The following is an 11,025-nucleotide window of genomic DNA, read 5'->3' as shown; positions in this document are numbered from 1 at the left end:
CGGCAACGCTGGCGATGGCATTACGGATATTCTTATTACTCATTGTTATGATGATGATTATTTCAGTTACAGCAAACATGATGGCGACGGAGGAGGATGAGAAGGGCAAAGGTAAGGGCAAGGTCAAGGTCAAGGACAAGGAGGAGGATGAGGAAGCAATCATAATAAAAGATTGCGGAGGAATCACATCGGAGGAGGAATGCTACTCTGCTGCTGCTTCTGCAGCATCATCCTTATCCTCGAGCAGAAAAAGAAGGAAGAGGCAAAATTTTAGTAGTTGTGAGTGGTGCAAGAGCGAACATATTGACGATGCATGCTTCAGCAGTTCAGAAGCTTGGAGATTGCCTCCCCAGGTTTTTGTTTGCACCAAACGTTCCTCCTCATCATTACTGCTTTGACAACGATGCATTGCATTGTATAGGTGATGATGCCACTACGTCTCGTTCTCTCCGCGAAACCCTTATTTTTCCTTAAGAAAGATGTGATCTGTTTGGTAGAAAATCGTTATGTATGTCTGCTTGTTTGAGCTGTAATAATCGAACTATTTTTCGCCACGCTGCATGAATTTAATGGAGAAACTGCATAGACAATTAATATCTGTTACAGAAGAATTCGAATTTTTTTCCTAGTTTATTTATTTATTTTTATGATTTTTATATTGGAGTATTTGTTTATTTATTTTTATGAAAGAGAATCATATCATGCATCCTATAGATGGAATAATTTGTTAATACTGATAATTTACATTGATGCGGTTATATATATATATAACAATTTTGGTGAATTTGCTAAAAGCCAATGATTTGCCGAAACATGCTGTAGCTCTACTTAAACCCGATTGCATTACAAAATCTGTTATCTTGCCCCCTTAATAACAGAGCGAAGACGCTGCTATCTCGCGCCTTTGATAAGAACGGAATATTATCTCATAAATAAAAAAGGTAGGAGGATTAATAACAGAGCGAAAACGCTGCTATCTCGCGCCTTGGATAAGAACGGAATATTATCTCATAAATAAAAAAGGTAGGAGGATGATCGGTCAAGTCAGTTTGTGCCCGTTTTTAGATATTACAAAATGTTAAATAAAATGAAGCTATTAGACCTGAGCAGACCAGAGGACAGATGGATGTCTGACTGTCACTGTGACATACATCATAGAATGAATAAATATATAATGCAAATATGGGCACCTAGACCTGGAAATTTTATAAAAAAAGTAGCTTCTTTGACTGTGACTTCTCCTCCATTGCCAAATGATAAATCCAAATTGACCCGCTCACATTCAGGAGCTAGCTATAACTGCAGTCTAAACATATCCTCTTCTACCAGCTAATGCGTTTCCTCAGCTTTAATTTTCTCCAAATTGCTCTCGAGTCCTTTTAGAAGAAAAGCTCCCGGGCATTCACACTACTATTGTCAGGTTTCTGGACACCCTGTCCGGGTTTGCTTTGCAAGACAGATTTTAGCAAGTTTTTTTTCAAGGAAATATCTGGGCAGATCCATTAGCAGACCCTAACCCCGAGAGGCTCCAGGAAAATTGACCCGTGATCTCCCAATAGCGAAGTGCTTCAGCAACAAGAACTCGACCAATTTAGCCAAGCCTTAGGGCGAGGACAGATTTTAGCAAGTTAAGAACTAACTCTAGTCAGGGCCATCTCCTTGCTGTTGACGATTTAGATCCAGGCGGGGTAAGTGATAATCAGTTCTTCCTTACGGCATTTCATGAAAGCTAATTTGAGTTTCCCTACTTGCGCAGATATTTTTCCCTCGTAACATGGGGTGATCGGATATTAAATATAATTCTGCCAACTTTGAGAAATTATGAAAGTTACTTCGTTTATTATTGCCTCGATGGAAATAATGCATCGACCATATAATGACCGTCTGCTTTACAAACAAGAAAGTACCCTGATTTGATATTACAACAGTTGAGACCTCTACTTGTTGTGGTAGTTGACCCATTTCCAATCCCCCAGATCCTAAACTCTGATTATATTTGGTTACTGCCAACTGGTATGAGGCAGAAATTTTGTCCCATGGCATTGGCTTAAATATTACAATGTTGTTGGTGGCTTTTACTAAGGCTTAACTTGAAAACATAGCAACTTTTCGTTACTTTAGGATCGCTGCTCCTTTCGATCCCCCTTGTGCTCTTTGTTGACGCCCCATTATATTTAATCACATGATGGTTGCAAGCTTGGATTCTAGCTTGAGCAGCTCTAAAATGTGCCTTTAAAGATAATATAACTATCACAAAGATATCATAGCAATCAGTCGCCTTTAGTGTCTCCGACGTGATTGATTTGTGCTCCAAGAGCCCAATTAAGGATTAAGTGGAATAACAGCAAGAGCACCAGAAATTGCAGTAACTATATCTTAGACAGGAATTAGAAATATGACAGGATTCTTTCCTTCAGTATCCTCATGCATAACATGCTCCTCTTCATACTTAGATTCTGAAGTACGTTCTTCCTTCTTGTACCTTGTCCCATAACCTGCAACACCATCTTGGTTAGTGTTTCTTTGTTTTCCCAATTGAGTGATTATGGCTTCTGAGTTTTTTTCTTCATGTGATTCTGGCTTCCGAGTTTTCCAAGCCTTGATAGAAACTAATCTTTGGCTCCAAGCTGATGTTGATACTTTGGAGGACTCTATTTCCCAGTTTCCCGAGGAGGTTGTTCCACTTCAGGAGGATAATGTCACTTTTTTGATAAGTATCAAGACTTGAAAATTGATTATGATCTGCTCCTTTGTTGGAAGAGATACAAATCCATCCAGGAATTGCGACAATCTCAATCAGGGCCTTCAGTAAGTGAAATGCAAATTTTGGCTGCTTCTGCTTTTGAGAAGCATAATTATATTTTTGACAATTGATTGGGTTGTCTTAATAAGCTTAAATAAACTCGTGCTCGTGTGTTAAAGAAAACTATTTGATGAATCAGAGGAGAAGGAAGAGGTGCTTGACACCTTGCAAAAAGATATTCAGTCTTCTTTTGATGCCACTCTCTTAGGCATTGCTGGCCTTTCATAAACAATCTTCTCTTGAGTTCAAGAGGCATACTAAAGGCATCGGTTATGCAGACGGTGGACTTGGGGAAATAGAGATATGGTACTATTACTCTAATTGTTCTTGGGATTAGACTAACATGAGAAGACCTTTGATATTTTGAGACTTCATCATGAGATGCAATACACCTTGATTCTTCTGCAAATATTGTTTCACAAGATCTAGATCTTGCATAATCTGATTCATCTACCACTATTTTGGAGGAACCAAATCTTGCACCATCTGCACATCTATGTGAGAGCTTGAGTTTGACTCTTCAGACAATTCTTCCATTGTTGAGTCGTAGGACTCATATCTTGCACCTTATGTTAAGCCAACAACAACTTTTTTTCCATCCATATCTCAGCTGTATCGACATGCTAATCATCAAGATGGGAAGCATTCTTGTTGTCCATCGAAGTAACAAAAGTCTTATTGGTATGCTAGCAGTGCTTCTTACCAATTTGTAGTGAAGAGGTGTAGAAGGCAAAAGCTTGGATCCATATCAACTACTAGCGCCTATTGTCATTGGATTAACAATTGGTCATGGCGACATTTGAGCACTTGCTTGAGGAGATATTATCCAATTTTGTCATCCAATATCCACCAATACAATGTTCATTTTTCATATTAATTGATCATTGATTATGCAGACTATTCTCTTGACAATTTATGATGGTAACCTCTTTTGCTTCTTTTGTACATGTGCATTTTCTGATGAGAAGACCATCTTGGTTCTCGTGTTATTTGGAGCATTTGTTGAGCTTCGGCCATCTTGCCCTAAAATATGTGTGGTCAGCTCTAATTGATTCCTTTATTGAAGCATTTTTGTTGATGTTGGATGCATGACCTTTGTTAGATTACTCAACTTAAATATGATTCTTGGTTTGTGTGATTTATACTCTTGTTGATCTTGACGCTCTTGCCTTAATAACAACCTTGTTAAATCACTTTAAGCTCGAAGATGCCGTTTGGCTATAGGAAACCTTGTTAGATAAAGATAAAAACCCTTAAAGTTGAGAACAACCAAAATACATCCACACAATAATAGTCACAAGAATATAGATAAAACCCTTAAGGTATGGTAACACCATCCATTCATGAGATCACTCCGCAATTCATACTTGCTACTATAATACAATACTCAACATGTCTTTGTACAATGATACTTGTGCATTTATACTTTTTTCATGAGTATTCTTAGGGGTTTATGCCAGCTACCCCTTTTTATTATTTTATTTCCTCTAACGACACAATGGGTCTGTTCCATGATTTTGGCCACATTACATGCATTATTCCTCTTTGTACCTCCCTAGGTACCCCATATTATTGTCCGTAGGTAGTAGGTACATTAGAATCCATTCCCCTTCTCATGTTTTGTCCTTGAAACATTTGTAATATCCCTTACTGGAATTTACCCTTAGGGTTGAAAAGAACACATGACAAATTTTGTATTCTAGCTAGTATCACAGTGTTTCTTTAACTTTTGCAAACAGAGATAATATTAAATGCACAAATAGTTTAGACAAGTATTTGATTACACCAACTTGTACAAATAAGCCACTTCAACAGTAGGTTACAAGTATATGATCCATTCAAAATACAGTATAGTTTAAATTCACAATCTAATACTAATTGTGCCAGCAGTCCTTGCTGTCCTTATACTACTCTTCTGACCTTACAGCCAACTATGATCTTGTTGGTTGACTGTTGAGAAATCTAGGGACAGCTAGATTAGTTGATTTCTCTTACTTTGATAACTGCTTGTGATGTATTTTTATTTAACTTGATTAGCTTCATCTTACACTTGATTATTAGTAGTGTTCTTTATCATCAAACAACTACCAAACAATAAAGTCGATGAGACAACAGGACACAAGATGTAGGTGATCAGCCAGGGCCAAAACCTCTTCAACTGAGAGGAAAACCCACAAGAATTCTTCTCTTCTTATAGAACTTCAATTGACAAATTCCAAGACCTATGACCCTTGACCGAGACCAAGTCAAACCTTGCTTTCAACAACTTCTTCAATTTCGACTTATGCAGCAGATTCTTTTGGAACTTCGATCTTCCTAGCAAATTCTTCTGCAACTTCGATCTGCGCAGCAAACTCTTCTGCAACTTTGACCTGCCCAACAAATTTAGAAACCCTAACACGAGAGAGAGAGAGAGAGAGAGAGAGAGAGAGAGAGAGGCCCAAAAACTTCAATCTAGTTCTTCTTCTTTTTCGTCCTTTTCTAGCTTCTATCTTGAGAAGTTCAAACTTGCTTGAATGTGTCTCCAAATGAGGTCAAGTTCCTTCTTATTTATAGGCTTGTGAGGGGTACGAATTGCTATCTTTAGGCCGATTTTGTCCCTTCACGTAGGCCGACTTGATCTTTGCACCATGACGAGGTCTTAGAGGATATTTTGACTCAAACAATTTTTCTTTAATATATGTAACATGCCCAAATGGGTCTTCAATACATGACAATGACTCAATTGACTTTATGACAAACCTAGAAGCACTCGATGGGTGCTTGAGCTGTTAAATTGGCAACTAGGGCCAAACTCCATGTGGGTCGGCTTATTTATGGTAGCTAATATTTTTATTGGATCCCTCTCGTCGAGAGGTGTAGGATTGATCCAAAGATCATCCGATTCTGATAAGTATTTATGGAGATATGAATTTATTTTGTTTATGTAATTATTATCAAGCCGACCAGCTCTTATGTAGGCTCTAGAAGCCCAACCGACGTGTCTATTCATCATCCTCATTGTGGTATAAATAGATGAGGATTTGATATCATTCACACACTTATTCTTGATGTGATCTCCTCTCCACGTGTTGGGTTTTTGGAGAAGGAGAGTCACAAAAAGAATACGCTGTCCTTGTTTGATGATGCCCTAGCCAACGTATGCTGATCCAACACAGGGACAAGGAGACTCCTTCAACGTAGTCATGAAGACACATATACACAGTCAAATGATTCTCTAACTCATTGCTAAGAAGAGGACTATTACGCTGCACACAGAAACTCTCTTATATGCTATTGATGGTAACGTTGTTCATGGAGCCCTAGCCGCAGTAAGCCACAGGCTTATGGGGATGCAAACAGTAATCTTTTTGGAACACTGTCTCATATGCAACCCGCAGTTATATCTGGTAACTATACGCAGCTCATACACGCAGTTCAGGAAGCATGATATGTTGTTCATACACACAGTTCAAGAAGCATGATACGTTGTTCAATACGCTGTTCATGCAACCCTATACGCTGTTAATAGAGACACATATACAGTAGCAAACAATGAGGATATTACGCTGTCCAGGAAGCAGTTTATACGCAGGTCATGAAGGTCCCTATCCGCTGTAAGTGGAGACACCTTATCCACCGTAAATGAAGACACCATATACGCAGACAAATGGAGATGTATGAGGTGCAGTCATCTACGAATTGGGCCAAGGTAACAAAGCCACAGTCATGATAACCTAGCCGCAGTAAGCAGCAGGAAGATGATCTACATACGCTGTAATGGGAGTCAATCATACGCTGTAATAAAGAATCTATACACACAGCGTGGACAGTCTATACGTTGTCATTACACGTAGCAATGGAAACTCTTTATACACAGTCGCAGTGAGAAAGAGGAATCACTGTAAAGGCATGAAGCCACAGAGAGCCGCAGTCAGGCAAAGTCATAGTCAAATGGAGTTACAATCAAGGTCATGGAGCCATAGTGAGTTCAGTCTCCTCGGATGGATTAAGGAACTAAAGCCTATCCATTCTCGGCATGGCAATCTTGATATGAGAAGGAGCAGTTCTGATTTTGGTGGCAGTCGTATAGCAGACTTGTTACAGTCTTGCTATAAGAATTCAATGAGAAGATCCTTGGCATACGTATCATCACTGCGATCAGATCTAGCTCAACATGTTTCGAAGAAGTGGCAAGGACAACATGATGATGAATGAGATCATGATGTATGGGCAACATAATCATGGGCACCATGATGTATGGGCTGCACAGTGATGCATGAGATCAAGAGCAGCATGATGATGTGTGATGCAGCATGATGCATATGCAGCGGTGCAGCTTGAGAACCTGATGTAGGATGATGATAGGTGAAGGAGTCACCTTGGAGGATCAGTTGAAGCAGAATGTCTTCAATTGATCTCATCGTTATAGGAGATGATCTATGCTCAGATCTAGACAAGTCAAAGTGTTGACTTCTGTTGTAAATGTACTCTCTCTCTCTTTCTCTGCTGAACTTTGAAGATAAAAGAAGGATTGATCAAAGGGTTTCCCCACACATTGTGGGGTTTGTCCCTGGCTTGCGCCACATCTTGTGTCCTCTTGTCTTGGCTTGTCTTCTGTGTTTTATATTTATGTTCTATCTGCAGTTTATCATAATGCTGATGTGATTGCTAACTGTGAAAATTTAAATAAATTGCTCTAGCATAGAACATACCTAATCTTAACATGAGCTAAAAATAAATTTCCCTTGAGCATGAAGCCCATGCCTCAAGAATAACAATAATATTTTTTTTTCTCTTTTCATTAAATTCATAAAATCATGATTACATATGTCATTATGAAGACCAAACCTAGTTACATATTTCAACACTCCCTCTTAATTAGGGAGGTATTCATAATCCAGACAAGGTACTTGGACATCATCAATCTGAAGAATTCTCACAAGAGTCGGATTGGTAACCCATCTGTATAGCATCATATCATCCAACATTGTCACATAGCAAGGCCTTGACTAACAACTCTATCGCTCCACAAGATCAAAGCACAATGCTAGCGAGACCAATGATTTATAGACACCTTCATCATTGTCTCTCAAGGAGCATACCTCCCCTGGGTGTTCACAGGGTATGTCCTTCCAAGACTATTCTTATCTTGGATTCCCAGTCCTCAAAGAATATCGGTCCTCTAAGACTACCCTTATCTTGGATGCCCTATCGCATCCTCAAAGAGTATCAGATGCCAAATGCTTACCCAATCCTCCATTCTTTCTTCCCAAGTGAAGTCAATAATGATGTGTCTATCTCTCCCTCTCAACTAGGGAGGATATACCCATTCCAATGAAGGAATGTACCCATTCCTATAAAAGGAATGTACCCATTCCTATAAAAGGAATGTACCCAAGCTCCCTCTTAGCTAGGGACTTGCTTCCAAATTTCTTCTTAACCAAAAACTTGCTTCCAGGCTCCCTCTTACCTAGAGACCTGTTTCCAGTAGCAACTCTCTCTTCTTAGGTGGAGATCACGAGACTTTAGTTGCTTGTTGAGCTCCTCTTTTCAATGCCATGAATTTTATCTTCATTATTATGGAGCCTTCATCTGGTAGGGCATTGGCCATCCATCATTTTCCTCAGTCATGCCATCCTGTCATGCCATCCTTCCCCTTATCGAAAAGTGATTTTGTAGTCCACATCTGGCTTTCCTTCATAAAACTACCTCTTCCACATCATGTTTTCTTTAGGATCTTCCATCCCACCACATGAGTGCTAGTTGTAGGTGACATCCACAACCCTTTTTCCAGTAGCCCTGTATTAACCCATCCAGATGTTGTTCAAAAATAAAAATGAACATCAAATCAAAGTTACCTTTTGTGATGGCCCTTCATCATGACATCTGCTTGTAGCAACATCAACATCTTGCACACATATTGACACATCTCCAAGATATTCAATGTCAAGGGTCTCCTTTCTTTCCAGACTTCATTAAAGTCTTCATACCTTTTCCATGGAGATGTCATGGTCAATTCTCCTAGTCATCGGATGTTGATTTCCTTTTCTACATGCTCATAGTTGCATCTTTCACGATCTCTTCTTTCTTTCTTCACATATTGCTCCCCAGGAACTTTCATCCATAGTTCCTTCATCTTTGTCAACCACCTCATATTCCATATGAGGACATATTATGTTGATTTCATCTAGTCAATATGTGAACCATGCCTTCATGCATCTTTCCAATGAAAGAGATCCCTTTTCTTCGATCATGCTCATGAGGTAGAGCATTCATCCATGCTATCTACAACTATATGATGACATTTATCAAATACATGCATACATACCTCATTTCTTCTTTTTGGTCATTTAGACTTCCTTCAACAACTTCCTTGATTGAGAGTACTTCAACCATCTTGACCTGCTGTACTTCTTTGTCATCATACCATCATCCCATGAATCCCATACAAGATGGAATTCTCAACGAGACACTTGCTTCTTCTAAGAGAGGTGAACCTTCCAATGAAGATTCCAACGGAGGATCTTGATTATCCTCATCCTGCAAATGCTCCTTCCTAATGATGATGATACATGATGAGTTCTTTCTATGCTAGATGACTTTTCTTTTCCCATAAGTACTACTTATGCTTTCAATGAGGTTACCAAGAGATACTTCCTTTTTATGATGACTACTACAATCATGTAGACTTCTACATCAACTATCCTTTCAAGCTTTTCTAATGAGCTCTTGTTTTAACGGTATGTTTCTAATATGATGCCATCTTCTACTAAGATGCATTCTATCATGCTTCTCATGTCTCCTACCATGATAGCTATATTTTACAAAAAACTAAAAAGAACTAGGTGAAAAAGACTTATCTCAATCATAGTAGAGATATTTTACTTCTTCCTTCTTGGATTTCTTCTTTTCAGCTTCTTCCACTTCTTCGGTGACATGGGCTTCTCTTCCTCTTTTGTTGTTGTCCTTCTTGAGTTTGGGACAATCTCTCTTGTAGTGCCCATATTCTTGACATCCATAGCATTGAACCTTCGCCATATTCTTCTTCCTTTTTTGAGGACCAAATTTCCCAAACTTTCCTTTCCTCTTCGCCATGGTAGCATATGCTTGAGTTTGCTCGTTTGATCCTACATCACTTTTTGCCTTCAACCTGGTTTCTTCAATTTTGCATAGTGACCATAGTTCATTGAATGGAGTAGCTTCCTTCTTCCCATAGATGCTTGATGTAAAGTTACCCCATTCCTCCGACAATGCATTGAGCACTATAGTAGTCATTTCCTTGTTAGACATTATCTCTCCCAACTCTTGTAGTTGGTCCCTTATTTCAGAAACACTCATAAAGTATGAGGAGATTCCTTTTTCTTTTGATATCTTCATCTTGTAGAGTTATTGTCTTAACAAGATCACTTCTCCTGCAATGCTTACGGAGAACAATTCTACAAGCTTGTCATATATTTCTTTTGATGTCTCCAACTTTGATACATAAGGTACGAGGGGATCCTTGATGGATACTGTGAGAATCCTTTGAGCCCTTACTTCCCTTTTCATATACTTTGCTAGAGCTTGAGCTTTGTCCTTTGGAGGTTTAGCTATTGTACCCTAACATGTTCAACGACTTCATTCTCTATGAGGATCAAATCTATCCTCTTCTTCCATGCAAGAAAGTTTGATGACCCAACCAATTTGTTGCTTTCCTTGCAAAATGAAGTCATTTTAACAGATTCAGACATATATATAAAGATACTTACTTGTCAAGTGAAGATGCTCCTTGATGTTAATATCTTCAACTTGATGCCTTCTTGATTTTGATGATGATAGAAGATGTCTTCCTTCAAAAGTGATCCTTCAACGAGAGAGAGATCACTTTGATTCCTTGATGATGATGATTACGCTTCTTCCTGCTTCTCTAGAATGTAGAGATTTTTAGATGCTTCAATGTGTAGTTCTTCTATGGATGAGCTAGGGTTTTGAGGTCTTCTTAGTTCCTTCCAGTTACGCTTGTCAAACTTACAACTTCAGATTTCGGCCCTAACTCAGAATTTTTGGCTAGCTGTTGCAAACCTGCAATTTTGGCTAGCTGTTGCAGACCTGCAATTTAGGCTTCTTTTGCAGAAACCCTAGGTCACAAGTGTGGCTAGAATATGGACAAATTTGCCTCCTTTTGACTTTGCTTGACCTTGACTTCTTCTCTTGAAAATTCGACTTGCTAAATAGTCCTTCTTTAACCCAAACTTTGGCTC

Source organism: Pinus tabuliformis, chromosome 5_1 (assembly GCF_031772625.1).
Source record: "Pinus tabuliformis cultivar Carrire ecotype Pingquan chromosome 5_1, CPIR1, whole genome shotgun sequence".
Classification (NCBI taxonomy): domain Eukaryota; kingdom Viridiplantae; phylum Streptophyta; class Pinopsida; order Pinales; family Pinaceae; genus Pinus; species Pinus tabuliformis.
The sequence above is the reverse complement of the archived record's forward strand: the minus strand, read 5'-3'. Positions refer to the sequence as shown.